Source organism: Microcaecilia unicolor, chromosome 2 (assembly GCF_901765095.1).
Source record: "Microcaecilia unicolor chromosome 2, aMicUni1.1, whole genome shotgun sequence".
In the NCBI taxonomy this organism is placed as follows: domain Eukaryota; kingdom Metazoa; phylum Chordata; class Amphibia; order Gymnophiona; family Siphonopidae; genus Microcaecilia; species Microcaecilia unicolor.
Window position 1 is genome coordinate 16269864 of NC_044032.1, and position 15772 is coordinate 16285635.

Below are 15772 nucleotides of genomic sequence, written 5' to 3' on the forward strand. Positions count from 1 at the left end.
CAGCGAGAAAACAACATTTTTAATGGTTGTGACACTCAAGACCCAAATTTTCCACAAAGCTTTTTGATTGGTGTGCATTCTTTTGCTTTTGAGAAATCCTCACGAATTTGGGGAGTCTGAGTTGAGAGTTTTATCACCTGTTAGTCCACAACTCGTTTTATACCGTGCAGAAACTAAGAGCGATATTCAAATTTTTTTGGTTTTGCAGAATTTAGAATGATGGTTCAAGTGCTAATTTTATTTTTATTTGTAGCATTTGCATCCCACATTTTCCCACCAATTTGCAGGCTCAATGTGGCTTACATGATGCCATAATTTTGAGAAAAGTGGATTATTACAATATTGTATTTGTGGGTTCTTTAAAAATGTTAGGGGTCCTTTTACTAAGGTGTGCTGAAAAATGGCCTGCGGTAGTGTAGACACGTGTTTTGGGCACATGCAGAATTATTTTTTAGCGCACCTACAAAAAAATGCTTTTTTTTTAATTTTTTGCCGAAAACAGATGTGCGTCCATTTTGGGTCTGAGACCTTACCACAAGCCATTGACCTAACGATAAGGTCTCACACGGTAACCAGGCAGTAAAGGTCTACACACGTAGCTGCCGTGTGCCAGAAAACAAAAAATATTTTTCAGATGCGTGTAGCGGACGCTCGCCAAAATTGAAATTACCGCAAGGGCCACGCGGTAACCAGGCAGTAACTCCAATTTGGCGTGCTTTGGGCATGCGTAGGAGCCTTCTTGGCTTAGTAAAAGGGCCCCTGAATGAATAGAATTCAATTGTCTCAAAGTACTGCAGCGTGACTCGTGTTCTCGGTTTCTAAGTTTGAGTTAGTTGTTCCACTTTTGGAGAAATTACGCTGGCTTCCAGTTGAGGCTAGGGCTCATCAGTAGCGTAGGTCAGGTTGAGGGCACAGGGGAGCGGAGACCGGACTGCCGACAGTGCCAGCGCATATTTTACATGCGACAGATTGCATGAAAAATAGACGCCAGCAGTGGCCGCTCCCCTGGCGACCCACCTATCTATGCCTCTGGGCTCAGTTTAAGCTCTATAATTTTGTTCTTAAGCTACTTAGGGGTCCTTTTCCTAAGGTGCGCTGAAAAATGGCCTGCGCTAGTGTAGGTGTCTGTTTTGGGCACGCGCAGATCCATTTCTCAGCACGCCTGTAAAAAATGCCTTTTTTTTTACCCAAAATGGACGTGCGGCAAAATAAAAATTGGCGCACGTCCATTTTGGGTCTGAGACCTTACCGTCACCCATTCACTTAGCGGTAAGGTCTCACACTTTAACCGTACTGTAATCATGCACGCGCATACGGTACTGCTTATCGCCCGGTTAGCGCAGCGCACCGGGAAATAAAAGATCTTTTCTGGCGGGCATAGCAAATGAAATTACTGCCGGGGCCACACGGTAGCCGGGCGGTAGTTTCAAATTGACGCGCGTTGTATGGGCATAGGCGCCAACGCAGCTTAGTAAAAGGGCCCCTGAACGGCTTAGCGCCTTTTGATCTTGTCGAGCTGGCTGGTCTGCTCCATTTGAAGTCTCCATATGATATGTGCAATTTGATGTTATTTACTTATTTGTTGCATTTGTATCCCAGATTTTCCCACATATTTGCAGGCTCAATGTGGCTTACAATGTTCTGTCATGGCGATCGCCATTTCCGGAGTGTGAAATATAAGTGGTATTACATTAAGGATCATGATTGACATGGAAGGGCATAATCGAAAAGGGGCCGCCCATCTCTAAGGGCGGCCATCTCCGTGGACGGATCCGAGAAGGGGCGGTCCCGACCGTATTATCGAAAAAGATGGGCAGCCATCTTTTGTTGCGATAATACGGTTGGGCCCGGCCAAATGTCAGAGATGGGCGAGTTTGAGATGGTCGGCATCAGTTTTCAGCGATAATGGAAACCGAAGGCGGCCATCTCAAAAACCGAACAACTCCAAGGCATTTGGTCGTGGGAGGGGCCAGGATTCGTAGTGCACTGGTCCCCCTCACATGCCAGGACACCAACTGGGCACCCTAGGGGGCACTTTTAAAAATTAAAAAAAAAACATTAAAATACCTCCCAGGTGCATAGCTCCCTTCCCTTGGGTGCTGAGCCCCCCAAATCCCCCCCAAAACCCACTCCCCACAACTCTACACCATTACCATAGCCCTTATGGGTGAAGGGGGGCACCTACATAAGGGTACAGTGGGGTTTGGGGGGGTTGGAGGGCTCACATTTACCACCACAAGTGTAACAGGTAGGGGTGGGGGGGTGGGCCTGGGTCCACCTGCCTGAAGTGCACTGCACCCACTAAAAACTGCTCCAGGGACCTGCATACTGCTGTCATGGAGCTGGGTATGACATTTGAGACTGGCTTAAAGGCTGTAAAAAAAAGTTTTTATAGTACTTTTTTTTGGTGGGAGGGGGTTAGTGACCACTGGGGGAGTCAGGGGAGGTCATCCCTGATTCCCTCCGGTGGTCATCTGGGCAGTTCGGTCACCTTTTTGTGGCTTGGACCAAAAAAAAAAGGGTCCAAAAAAAAAGCAACCTAAATTCTCGCTACGCTCACCCTTCTTTTTTCCATTATGGCCTGAAGCCGGCAATCTGTTAACCACTCCCATGCCCGCCCCTGTCCCGCCTTCGCTACTGTGCCGACACGCCCCCGTGAACTCTGTTCGTCTCCGTGATGGAGTGCAGTTGAAAGCGCCCAAAATCGGCTTTCGATTATACCAATTTGGGCGCCCTTCTCCTTTCGAAAATAAGCTGGATAAAGAGTTCAGATTCGGAATGAGGCATAAAGTGATATTGCGTTAGAGTTCATTCGTGCTAGAGTAGATCTTGGTAGTCAAGTCTAGAGAGTTAGGGCTTGTCCGGTTCTTTTTTTTTTTTAGTTCAATCATTTTTATTAATTTTTTCACAAAATGATAATAAGAAATTGTCCAGTTCTGGCTTGAGTTTCATTGTCTGGTATTAGGATGGATCATTTTGGTATGCCTTGTTGAACAGGTTGCTCTTCAATGATCTCCGAAAGTTAGTTAGGTCGCGCATTTTTTTCACGGCGAGTGGTAATGCATTCCATAGCTGCGTGCTTATTAAATGTTATTGCATTTTCCATCCATTAGACATCTTAAATTTAAATCTGTATTTAATTCTTCTCTATATTATCAAGATGATGCACTGGTATTTTGTAAAAATTTAAAAACTTGGGGCCCTCTTTATTAAGCAGTGTTATAGGCGCCTTAATGTTTTTAACGCTCAGTTACCATATACGTGCGTACAATATCCCTCTAGGCGCCTACACGGTTAGCGCACGCATTAAGTGTTCTGAAGGTTCTAGGAGAAAGGGCAGAGAGACCTGTGAGGGAGAAGAAAAGCGGGCAGAGGTTTACCCTGAAACCTCTCCTGAGTACAGAAGCAGAAGGCCCAGGAGCACTTTTTCTCCTTCTCCTAAGAGGTCAAAAGACTATAACTCCCAGCATCCCTTGGGGTGGTCACCTGATAGGGCCAGGAAGCGTTTCCTGCACTACCATCCCCAGGATCCTAAGAGAAAAGAGGGGGATGGACTGGGGAAGCCTGATGAGGAGGATATGAAACAGCTGGAGGAGAGCCCTGGGGTAGAGCCCATGGACTGGCAAAGGGAGGAAGAAAGAGGGGAATTAGGGAGAGAGAAGGAACCTATGCACATCTCTGCCCTAGCTAGGGTAAAAGGTGAGCAATTGAAAGGGGTCCTGGCTACCTGGTTCTCCAGCTTGGTGCAAGGGGGGAAGAGGAGGTTTCTACAGCAGCAGAGGAGTGTGGTAGCCGTGTCAGTGTAAAAAATGTAACGAAGGATGCTATATTGGAGAAACAGGCCAGATGCTTAAGACAAGATTCAATTTACATAGACATCATATGAACAATACTGGTGCCAGTAGGGTTCCCACACCTGTTGGTCAGCATTTTACAGGAACAGGACACTGTACCAGTGACTTCACAGTGAGAATCCTGAAAGGTAACTTTAAAACCATACAAGAACGTAAGACCTTTGAAGTCAGAATGATTGAATATTTTAACACCCAACAGAAAGGACTTAACAAGGATCTGGGGTTCCTAGCCCATTATAAACCATAAAGCTGTATGTGTCTGTTGATCACCCTCCCCTCACCTATCCACACTCATCCTGTTAGAATATCAATGATATGCTTTGATGTCCCCATGCATACCTCCTACCCATCCCCATCCTCCCACCCTGTCAGACTGTCATAGTAATGCTTGAATGTTTTCACTTATATACACTGTCAGCTAGCACATTTGCTTATTTCCGATCTGACGAAGAAGGGCAACCTTCAAACGCTAATCAAGAAATGTATTAAGTTATGTCCAATAAAAAAGGTGTCATCTTATTTTCTTTTCCATGTTTTATTTTGTTTGATTTCTATTGATAACCTACAGCAGCAGAGAATTTGTTGCCAGAGAAAGTGGTAAAGGTGGTTAGCTTAGCGGAGTTTAAAAAAGGTTTGGATGGCTTCCTAAAGGAAAAGTCCATAGACCATTATTAAAATGGACTTGGGGAAAATCCACTATTTCTGGGATAAGCAGCATAAAATGTTTTGTACTTTTTTGGGATCTTGCCAGGTATTTGTGACTTGGATTGGCCACTATTGGAAACAGGATGCTGGGCTTGATGGACCTTCGGTCTGTCCCAGTGGGGCAATACTTATGTAATTAAAATTCAGTACTAAGAAGTGCAAAGTGATACACCTAGGGAGTAGAAAGCCAAGAGAGACATTGTGCTAGACTGATCGCACAGACAGGGAGAGGGATCTTGGGGTGATAGTATCTGAGGATCTGAAGGTGACGAAACAGTGTGACAAGGCGGTGGCCGTAGCCAGAAGGATGCTAGGCTGTATAGAGAGAGGTGTGACCAGCAGAAGAACGGAGGTGCTGATGCCTCTGTACAAGTTATTGGTGAGGTCCCACTTGGAGTACTGTGTTCAGTTTTGGAGGCCGTATCTTGCTAAAACATGTCTTCTTACATGAAGCGGTCCAGAGGACGGTGACAAGAATGATATGGGGCTTGTGCCAAAGGACATATGAGAAGAGACTGGAAGACCAATGTGTATATCCTAGAGGAGAGAAGGGACAAGGCAGATATGATACAGACATTTAAATACTTGAAAGCTGTGGCTCTCTCCAGGCATAGCCAGCCCTGCAATTTGGGGGCGGTAATACATGTCTCTCCCCCCCCCCCATCCATGTGAACACATTAGGCATACCTTTGCTGGCAGGAATGCCGAGACCCACCAGCCAAACTACACTGCCAGTGCTCCCCACTGCTTGTTTCTGGCTCTGAGCAGCATGCCAGGACTTCTTGCACACGGTCAGAGCCAGAAATAACCAGTGGGGAGCAGTGGCAGTCTATTTATTTGGCCAGTGGGGCTCAGCGTCCCTGACAGCAAAGTAAAAGGGAGTTCAGGAGGGGGCTCGAGCCCACCTTTTGGGAGCAGGTTGTTAAAGTAGCCACATGGGGCCTATTTTAACAACCAGCTCTTAAAATTCTTAAAATTTTAACAAACGGCTCTCGAGAGCTGGTGAGAGCCCGCTCCAGCACACCACTACTTGAAAGGTATTAATATAGAAAGAAATATTTTCCAGAGAAGGGAAAGTGGCAAAACTAGAGGACATGAATTGAGATTGCAGGGTGGTAGACTCAGAAGTAATGTATTTGCATATCAACTGGTGCTTAGATGGGGACTCTGGCTGCATGAACTAAGGCCAGTGCTGGGCTGGCTTGTATGGTCTGAGTCTGGCATATAGAAATCCAGTTTAGGATGGGCTGGAGAGAGCTTCAACAGAAATCCCAGTGGTCTGGAACGTGAGGACAGCGTCAGGCAGAATTTTACGGTCTGTGTCCCACAAATGAAAAGGCGGATTTGAATGGGCTGAAGTGGGCTTTGATGGCAAATCCAGTAGTTGGAGCATAAGGGCAGAGCCGGGCGGACTTCTACGGTCTATGTCCCAGAAACAGCAAAGAAAGACCATAATCAAGATTATAATACCACGTTTATTGTTGATTTAGACATTGAATTGGTAATGAATGTGACCGTTGGGCAGACTGGATGGACCATTCAGGTCTTTATCTGCCGTCACTTACTATGTTACCATGTTAAAGTGATCCTGGACATACACAGCACTATACATTGGTAGTAAGTGTCAGGCTTCCCCTTTTTTTTTTTTTTTTATTTGTACCCCGCACTTTTTCCCACTCATGGCAGGCTCAATGCGGCAGGCAATGGAGGGTTAAGTGATTTGCCCAAAGTCACAAGGAGCTGCCTGGGCCGGGAATCAAACTCAGTTCCCCAGGACCAAAGTCCACCACCCTAACCACTAGGCCACTACTTGTCATTGTCATAGTGGTCCTGAATGTACACAGCACTGTACAGGTTCCTCTTTTAACAGAATTATAATACTGATCATTGTTACAGTGCTGGTGGGTGTAGACAGCTAAGTAGATGGGTGGGAACAGGATCAGAGGAACAGGTTGGAGGACAAAAGAAAAATGTGCCCTTTCCTCTACAGTGATTTCAGAAAAGGAGGCAGGGTTGAAGGAGGGTTGAGAGAACTGACTAAGGGAAGGAAGGGTGTAGGTGACTTGGTTGAGAATTCAAGCTTAATCTTGTGAACCTCATCATGAAAGAACTCAGCCAGAGCCTGAGGAGAAAGTGCAGGAGGGGTTGGAGGTGAAGGCAGTTTAAGGGCAGTGTTGCAAAGAGACGTCCAGGGTTTGAGCCAAGGGAATTTGCCAACTGGATGTAATAGTCCTGTTTGGCAAGTGAAAGAGCAGACTGGAAGGAGGTCAGCAAGAATTTGAAATGTATGAAGTCAGCATGAGCACGGGATTTCAGCCAAAGGCGTTCTGCAGAGCGGGCACAGGAACGTAGGTAGCGGATTCTAGAGGTCAGCCAAGGCCTTACAGAACAGGAACTGAGAGTATCCAGTGTAGAGGAGAGAATAGTATTATAGGAAGAGACAGCCTCATTGACAGAGATTTGAAACACTGGAGGACAGAGTAGAAGGCTCAATAGCCTGAAGATTCCTAAATGTATTGGTGGAGATTGGATGGGACGGGGGAGCGGGGGATTCAGTGAAAGTTATCAGATGATGGTTAGAGAGGGGACAAAAAAACTGGAGAGTGAGCAGTGAGAGAAGAAGGTAAGATCAAGACAATGGCCATTCTGGTGAGTGGGGGTAGTGGAGCAAAGCTGAAGATTAAAGAAGGATGTTTTTATTTTCAAATTTGTTTATTGGATTATGTAATATAAAGGAACATCTTACAGGTTATTAACAGGTATGCTAACATAATAATACTATCATCTATATTCTACTTCCAGTCCATATTGAAGGAGGATGTTAAAAAGCCAGGAACGGAGGGGGCTCCTTTACTACGCAAAGGTAAGCCCACCGCGGGCTAATCCAGAACTACCACTGGGCCAATGCAGGCACTGACAGTAGCCCCTCCCCCAGTGCATGGCATTTCCAGTGCTAGCGGAAATATTTCCACAGGATGTCACCACCAGATTAGCGCAGCAGCTCTTACTGCTACCTCAATGGGTGGCAGAAAGGGTCCCCCCCCCACCCAAAAAACTGGCGCATTAAGCCACTTCCTCTCCCTTCTCTAGAGTACAGGGGGGGGGGGAGTAGGAAGATTTATAAGCAGAGCTTGAATAGTGGAAACAGGGAAAGCTAGGAAAATAGGGCAACCGAGCCAATCTTTACTATCAGCCTCTTTGTTAATATGTTACTAACCTCTTGTGGTCAGCAAAAGGACAGGTCAAAAGTCAATTGCCTCTGTGATTCTGATATAAAAAATATACCAATTATCTTGTTAATGTTACACCACCAGCTTGCAAGGTTCTGAGGAATTTATCACACTGCCAGGATTAAAAATCAGTGAACGAATTTTTCATTTGTTAACAGGAGACCTTGACAAGGCAACATTCAAGGCTATTTTACCCAGGAAAATGGGGGGGCTGAATATTGTGCTCTCTTGCTGGTCATCGCCTGGGGACTTTGATAATCTGAGTCAGGCAGCGCTGGAGAGAAAGCAGAATTTTGAAAGCACCGCAGGTTCATTCACACCTATACAAGTTGAGGTTGGAATCTCATTCCTGCAGATAGCCCCATTTTCAAAATGAAAACCTTGGGTGACATTTCCTTTTGAAAATGGGCTTGGACTCCTTAATATTACCGCCATACAGTTCTATGGATACAAATGATTTTCAGACCGAGAGACATCAGTTCAATTCAGTTAAGAATTAGACAGATCAGTATTCAAAGGGTTTATACATTTACCCCCTCCCACTCCAATATTCAGCTGCATTTGACCGGCCAGGATCGGCACTTGGCTGGTTAAATGCGGAATAACGGACTATCCACCAATATCCAGCAGTACATGGCTCGCCACATACCACTTAGCAGCTAGAACTGGTTATCCTCAGATTTTTAAAGTCAGACTGGACAAGTATGGCGGCCATATTTGGCCTCATGAAACTCTGGAATATCTTTGGCTGGTCTGACTTGAGAACCAGCCAGCACTGAGTATTGGCCAGTTAAAGTCTGACTGGCCAAAGCTAAACTGTCCAGCCTTGAATATCGGCTCTCAGCGTCGACTGCAAGACTTAGGAAGTCTAACTGCCGCAGTCTGAAAATCGGACTCTTAAACCCTAATTCTATATATAGCACCCAAAACTTGTTTGTTGAAATTTGAGCCTGTTCGCAATTTCATTGAGCCTCAAACTATTTCTGCTTTTATCTTCAGGTGTCAATGGATTGCAGGTCTGTGTTGTTTAATTAAAGATTAGCACTAGTTAAATACTTTTGAGCACCATCACTGCACGGTTATGGGCTGCATTTGATCTTCTGGCCTCCATGGGATTAAACTGTGGAAAATTGTGAATATTAATAACTAGTAAAAAAAAGGCCCGTTTCTGACACAAATGAAACGGGCGCTAGCAAGGTTTTCCATGGAGTGTGTATGTTTGAGAGAGTGTATGTGAGAGTGACTGTGTGTGAGAGAGAGAGTGAATGTGCGAGTGTGTGTGTGTGTGACAGAGAGTGAGACTGGGTGTGAAAGTGTCTGTGACAGAGCGTGTGTGTGTGTGAGAGAATGAGAGTGTGTGCCAGGGGCCCCCCTCCCAGTTCCAGGGTCGTCCCCCACCTCCCTCCCTCCCAGTTCCAGGGTCGTTCACTTCCTCCCTCCCTCCGAGTTTCAGGATCCCTCCCGTGGAGTAGTGGTGGCTGCCCACACACCCTCCCATGGGGCCCAGAGGGGCAGCCACGGCCGTTGCCTGCTTTCCTCCTCTGCAGTGCCGCTCCAACTCCTGAGGTCCCCCCTCCCCCGCGCAGGAACGCGCGAGTGCACCCTCGTACCGGCTCGACACTGCAGCACGCTCTCTGTGGCTCTGCCCCCTCCGTTCACGCCCGAGGACTCTGACCTTTCTTTCCCTGCCATTGGTCACGACGCTCTCGGCTACTCCGCCCCTCAACGCTTCTGTTTCTCTTTCAAGCTCCGCCTCCGCCCCTGTGCCCTGCCCCTTTCGCCCTTCCTCCTCCAGCTCTGGCGTTCTATGTAATGTCAGCCTGATCTACAGAGCCTAGCAGACCAACTCCAAAGAAAACCACGGACACAGGCAGCAAGATAGAACTTTGAAGGTGAGAATTATTATATAGGATAATAAAACATATCTCATAGATATTGGTTTTATGAATAATGTTTGTATATTACTCCTGTGAGACTGGAAATGGGAACGATAAGCGAGGTGATTAAATAAGCAGATGACATAAAACTATTCAGAGTTGTTAGAATGCATGAGGATTGTGAAAAATTGCAGGAAGACCTTTGGAAATTGGAAAACTGGGCAGCCAAATGGCAGGTGGACAAATGCAAAGTCATGCACATTGCGAAGAATAATTCAAATCACAGTTACCTTATGCTGGGGTCTACCTTAGGAGTCAGCATTCATGAAAAAGATCTAGGTGTCATTGTAGACAATACGCTAAAATCGTCTGCGTAGTGTGCGGCGGTGGTGGCCAAAAAAGCAAACCAGATGCTAGAAAATATTGGGAAAGGGATGCAAAATAGGACCAAGATTATTATAATGCCTCTGTATTGCTCCATGGTGCAACTTTACCTTGAGTATTGAACTCAATTCTGGTCGCCATATCTCAAAAAAAGATATAGTGGAATTAGAAAAGGTTCAAAGAAAAGTGACCAAAATGATAGAGGGGATGGAACTGCTCCCATATGAGGAAAGGCTAAAGAGGTTAGGGCTTGTCAGCTTGGAAAAGAGACGGCTGAGGGGCGATATGATAGACTTCTACAAAATACTAAGTAGTATAGAACGGGTAAAAATAAATCAATTTTTTTACTTTTTCAAAAAGTACATAGACTAGGGGACACTCAAGGAAGTTACATGGAAATACTTTTAAAATGAAGTGGAGGAAATATTTTTTCACTCAATGAATAGTTAAGCTCTGGAACTCTTTGCCAGTGGACCTGGTATCGGTGGTTAGTTTATCTGGATTTTAAAAAAGGTTTGGACAAGCTCCTGGAGGAAAAGTCCACAGACTGCTATTGAGACACACATGGGGAAGCCACTGCTTGTTTCCGGTATCAGTAGCATGAAATCTTGTTACTGTTTGGGTTTCTGTCAGGTACTTGTGACTTGACTTGGCCACTGCTGGAAGCAGGACACTGGTCTGGCCCACTATGGCTATTCTTATATAAGTGTTTTGGATTTTGAGCAATTTTCTTTTGAGGTTTAAATCCAGTAATATGATAGTTTGAAGTATTGCAAAATTGTTTAAATATTAGGTAGCTTTGTAACGTAATACTGGTTTCTGAACAGGACACAGTACTGAGGCCATCTTAGCTTCCCTCTTAAGTAATGTACATTCTGCATTTGTTTGAGGTAAAATCATATTTATTTATTTTTATTGCATTTGTATCCCACATTTTCCCACCTATTTGCAGGCTCAATGTGGCTTACAAATACCTATAATGGCAACACCATTTCATGGTACAGAAATACAATTGGTGTTACAAAAGATGACAAGAATAGTAAGCTTAACATATCGATCTAATCAAGCAGTTGTAGAAAAAAAAGATATTTGTAATCAGGGAAGCGTTGTGGTGTGTTGTAGTTAGTTATGGATTTTCATGGTAAGCTTTGGTGAAGAGAGAGGTTTTCAACGATTTGCGAAAATTAGTTAATTCGTTAATTGTTTTTAGGTGTTTTGGAAGTGCGTTCCACAACTGCGTGCTCATGTAAGAGAAGCTGGACGCGTGTGTCAGTTTGTATTTTAATCCTTTGCAACTGGGGAAGTGCAGATGAAGAAAGGTACGGGCAGATCTTTTGGCATTTCTGGATGGGAGGTCGACTAGGTCAAGCATGTATGATGGGGCATCTCTGTAAATGATTTTATGGACCATCGTGCAGATTTTGAACGTGATGCGGTCTTTAAGAGGGAGCCAGTGTAGTTTCTTTCTTAGGGGTTTTGCACTTTCATATTTTGTTTTTCCAAATATAAGTCTGGCTGCGGTGTTTTGGGCAGTTTGAAGTTTCTTGATAATCTGTTCTTTACATCCAGCGTAAAGTGCATTGCAGTAGTCCAGGTGACGTGGGCATAATCGAACGCGAACGCCTATCTCCATGGGCGTCTATGTCCGAAAATGGGTATGTGAAGAGGCGGGACAGACCGTATTTTCAAAAAATGGACGTTTTTCAGCAGGGCGTTTGGTTTTTTTTAGCGATAATGGAAACTAAAAACGCCCAGCTCAAAAACGTCCTAATCCGAGCCATTTGGTCATGGGAGGGGCCAGGATTCGTAGTACACTGCCCCCCCCCCCTGATATGCCAGGACACCACTGGGCACCCTAGAGGTCAGTGCGGTGGACTTCAGAAAAAGCTCTCACATGCATAGCTCCCTTACCACGGGTGCTGAGCCCCCAACCCCCCTCCCCCAAAACCCACTACCCACAAATGTACAACACTACCATAGCTCTTAGGGGTGAAGGGGGCACCTACATGTGGGTACAGTGGGTTTTGGAGGCCTCCCATTTACCAGCACAAGTGTTACAGGTGGGGGGGGGGGGTGGGCCTGGGGCCACCTGGCTGAAGTGCACTGCGGTACCCACTAAAAGTGCTCCAGGGACCTGCATACACGCAGGCCTCTAGGACTTGTTGCTGCTATACGTATAACATTGGCACACCAGTTGACACCTGAAGACTAATCTCTCCGAAAACGTCCTTTATTGGAATAAGTACGCTTACTCACAGTTAACTGCAAATCAGAGGTTGTGCCCCACTGGCAACGAGTCTCCCTGATACTGAGATGAGCAGTAGGTCAGAGCTGGCAGAATGCTGTACAATGCCCTCTTTCAGCCACATTCAAGGTAAGAACTAAGTTCTGTAACGTGGCTAACACGTGAAAGGGATCTAAAACTGGCTTACAAAAATGGCCACTACTACCTCATGGACTACCGGAAACAAAACAGGGCACACTCTGACCCAGTAAGCAGAGGGAAAAGCACCATGGGAGTAGAGCCTACCAACTACCAACATCGTGAGCATGTAACACAAGCTAGTGGAATCACAGAGCCCAATACCCTACACCCACCACAATGCTTTGCTGATGTGACTCTGCAGTGCCCTTAACAGAAAAGGTGTCACACTCACTCGAGACCCACATCAGAACCAGGGAAAGGCTGTCAGAGGATAGAACACATTCTGCTATCATGGAGGTGGGTACGGCATTTGAGGCTGGCATAAAGTCTGGGAAAAAAGCTTTTAAAGTGGGTTTTTTTGGTGGGAGGGGGTTAGTGACCACTGGGGGAGTCCGGGGAGGTCATCCCCGATTCCCTCCAGTGTTCATCTGGGCAGTTGGGGCACTTTTTTGGGACTTGTTCGTGAAAAAAAAGGGTCCAAAAAAAGTGACCCAAAATCGCGGTCAAAACGCCTTTTTTTTTTGATTATCAGCTAAAGACGCCCATCTCTCCTCGGCCGATAACCACGCCCCAGTTCCGCCTTCACCACGCCTCCGACATGCCCCCGTCAACTTTACCCGTTTCCGCGACGGATTGCAGTTGGAAACGCCCAAAATCGGCTTCCGATTATACCAATTTGGGCACCCACGGGAGAAAGACGCGCATCTCCCGATTTGGGTCGCAATATAGGCGTTTTTCTCTTTCGATTATAAGCAGGATTGTACCATCGATTGTACCAGGTTTCGAAAAATGGCTCATTAGTCTCTCTTGACATGTCCTCAGCCTTGTGAATCACGATCTTTCGCTATCCCACTTGGAAAGCATTGGTATTACTAGCAGAGTGCTTCACCGGGGTTCGTCTTTCTTACATTTTTGGACTCTTTCAGTATCACTTGCCGCTCCTACCTCTTCTTCATTCCCCCTTCACTACAGTGTTCAACGGTCCATGTTGACTCCCTTACTTTTTAATATTTGTTGACCCCTCTCACCGTGTTAGTTCAGGATTATGATACAAGCACAATACTACTACACCAAGGGCATTTTATAGATTTCTTATTTATTTTTTTTATTTACAAAATGTGTAGCCTGCCTTTCTCCAGATCTTGCCCCAACACAATCTTGTTTGGATGCTGTGGCTTTATGGCTGAGTAACAGTCGTCTTGTCCTCAACCAGAAAATCTTTGGCCTCTTCGCTCACTGGTTATCCACTCAGACCTTCTCTCACCCCTACAATTTGTGGGACCCCCACTACGCTGGTGGAACACTTTAGATTCTTGGGGGTTTACCTGAACCAATTTCTTTCTTCTTTGTTTTTTTTTGTTCAAATATATTTATTTGTTACATTTGTAGCCCACATTTTCCCACATATTTGCAGGCTCAATGTGGCTTACATAATACCGTGAAGGCATTCGCCAAATCCAGTATGGGTTAGGTACAAAATGTTGTATTGGGATAGGGAAGATAAGATTCAATCAAGTTGGGTTGAGGTAAAAGAGTTCATTAATGTCCAATACGATGTTTTTTTTTTTTTTTGTAATTTCAAAATTTACAATTCAAGCAACAATGCTTGTATAGAAAAGCAGTTTGAATACAATATTGTTTTACAAGAAAATATAATAAAGAAATATAATGAATCCCAATTACTAAGATCCATTGTCTTTATAAATTCAACTGCACAAGTCCACAAAAAGTGATTCAAGATTACTTATCTGGAATAATCAAGGAATAATTATACTGAACAGAAATAAAAAGCAGACCTGTGTAGCAAACTAGAACTAGAAATTTTCTTCTTTTAGGACTTTTGAGTCTCTTGTCCAATTCTCTTGGTAGCTAGGAATTCAGTGAGGTGAGTAGGTTCAAAAAAACCATATTTAACCGCATGATATCTAACAATGCATTTGCATGGAAAATACAAAAAAAAGGAAGCTCCCAACTGTTGGACTCCAGGTCTCTGTAAAAGAAATTGACGTCTTCTTTTTTGAGTCTCTTTTGAGACATCAGAAAAGCTTCATTATCCACTCCTTGTCAGGTGCCAGAACCACCTTAACTATTAATGTTGAGGAATTAACTTTTTCTGAATCTGAGGACTCTAATAGTGCCGACACATCCAAGGGGGAGTCTGAAGACTCATGTATTTCCCCTGCTTTTACTGGTATATAATATACCTGTAGCAAAGGAGGAATCGATTGTTCAGGAATTGAAAGTATATCCCTCATATATTTGAACAGCATTTCTTTTGGAGAAATTGTTTTTACCTTTGGGAAGTTAATGAATCGAAGATTATTACTTCTCTGATAATTTTCAAATGTTTCAAGTTTCCTACGTATATTTGTTAAGTCTTTTATCATTGCAACTTGAGTTTCCTGCATATGTTTTCCTTCCTGTTCTTGATTCTTTATTTTCTCATTTATTTGTTTAACATCCTCTGTAATTTTAGTCATACTTTCCGTTAATGTTTGAGTCTTTATTTCCAACTGATTTATTTGGGGACATAACACTTTGCCCAAAGAAGAAATCAACGCCCACAAAGATTCTAGAGTCACTTCTTTGGGTTGTTCCAATAAGGAAAATACTTGCATAGGTAAGTCAGATTGTAAAGGATTACTTATCTCACTCCCCGCATCCATGAGATTCCCCGCCACAGAAGGTGTCTGACTCACAGCGTTCCCAGCGTTTCCAGCGTCCATGACGATGGGCGTCTCTAATTCGGGCCCCTGTTGTTCCTGTGCCTTGCGTCGCTCGAATTTCTCCATAGGCGACACCAACAAAGGAGAGCTCGTTCGCTGTGGTTGCGGAGGGGGGGTCCTTTGATCCAGGCTTAAAGTTGTCTCAAGTGCCTGCATCGAAGCTGGGCTTCCACTTGCTCCAGCCAACGCAATCGCGCCGCTCTCGGACCGCATTTCTTGTTGGCTCTGAACGAAAGAGTCCATAGGTCCGATAACCGGGACTGCCTGTCGACCGGAGGACACTGTGATAGTCGACTTGCCCCTTCGCTTCGGCATAGCGAAGGCTAGGATCAGATTCAGATGGAGCACAGCTTACACAGGTCTGCTCTGGTCAGCCATCTTGACGACATCAATACGATCTTTAATAGTGAGGTGTTGCAAGGTTGAGTCATTTAAGTTGGGTCATTCGGATATGCCCTTCCAAATAGGTGAGTCTTTAAGGACTTTTCAAAAAGTATAATCAGGTAAATAAATAACCCAACAACAAAATCATAGACATGATATATAGATATTCCATACATTGCAATAGTCT

General features: G+C 44.8%; 1 protein-coding gene across 3 annotated transcripts in view; it reads right to left on the reverse strand.

The window, feature by feature from the left end:
• Positions 1–15772, reverse strand: part of LOC115462795 (long-chain-fatty-acid--CoA ligase ACSBG2-like) — a 110992-nt gene that overhangs the window by 88874 nt on the left and 6346 nt on the right. The gene's annotated exons all lie outside the window — the stretch shown is intronic.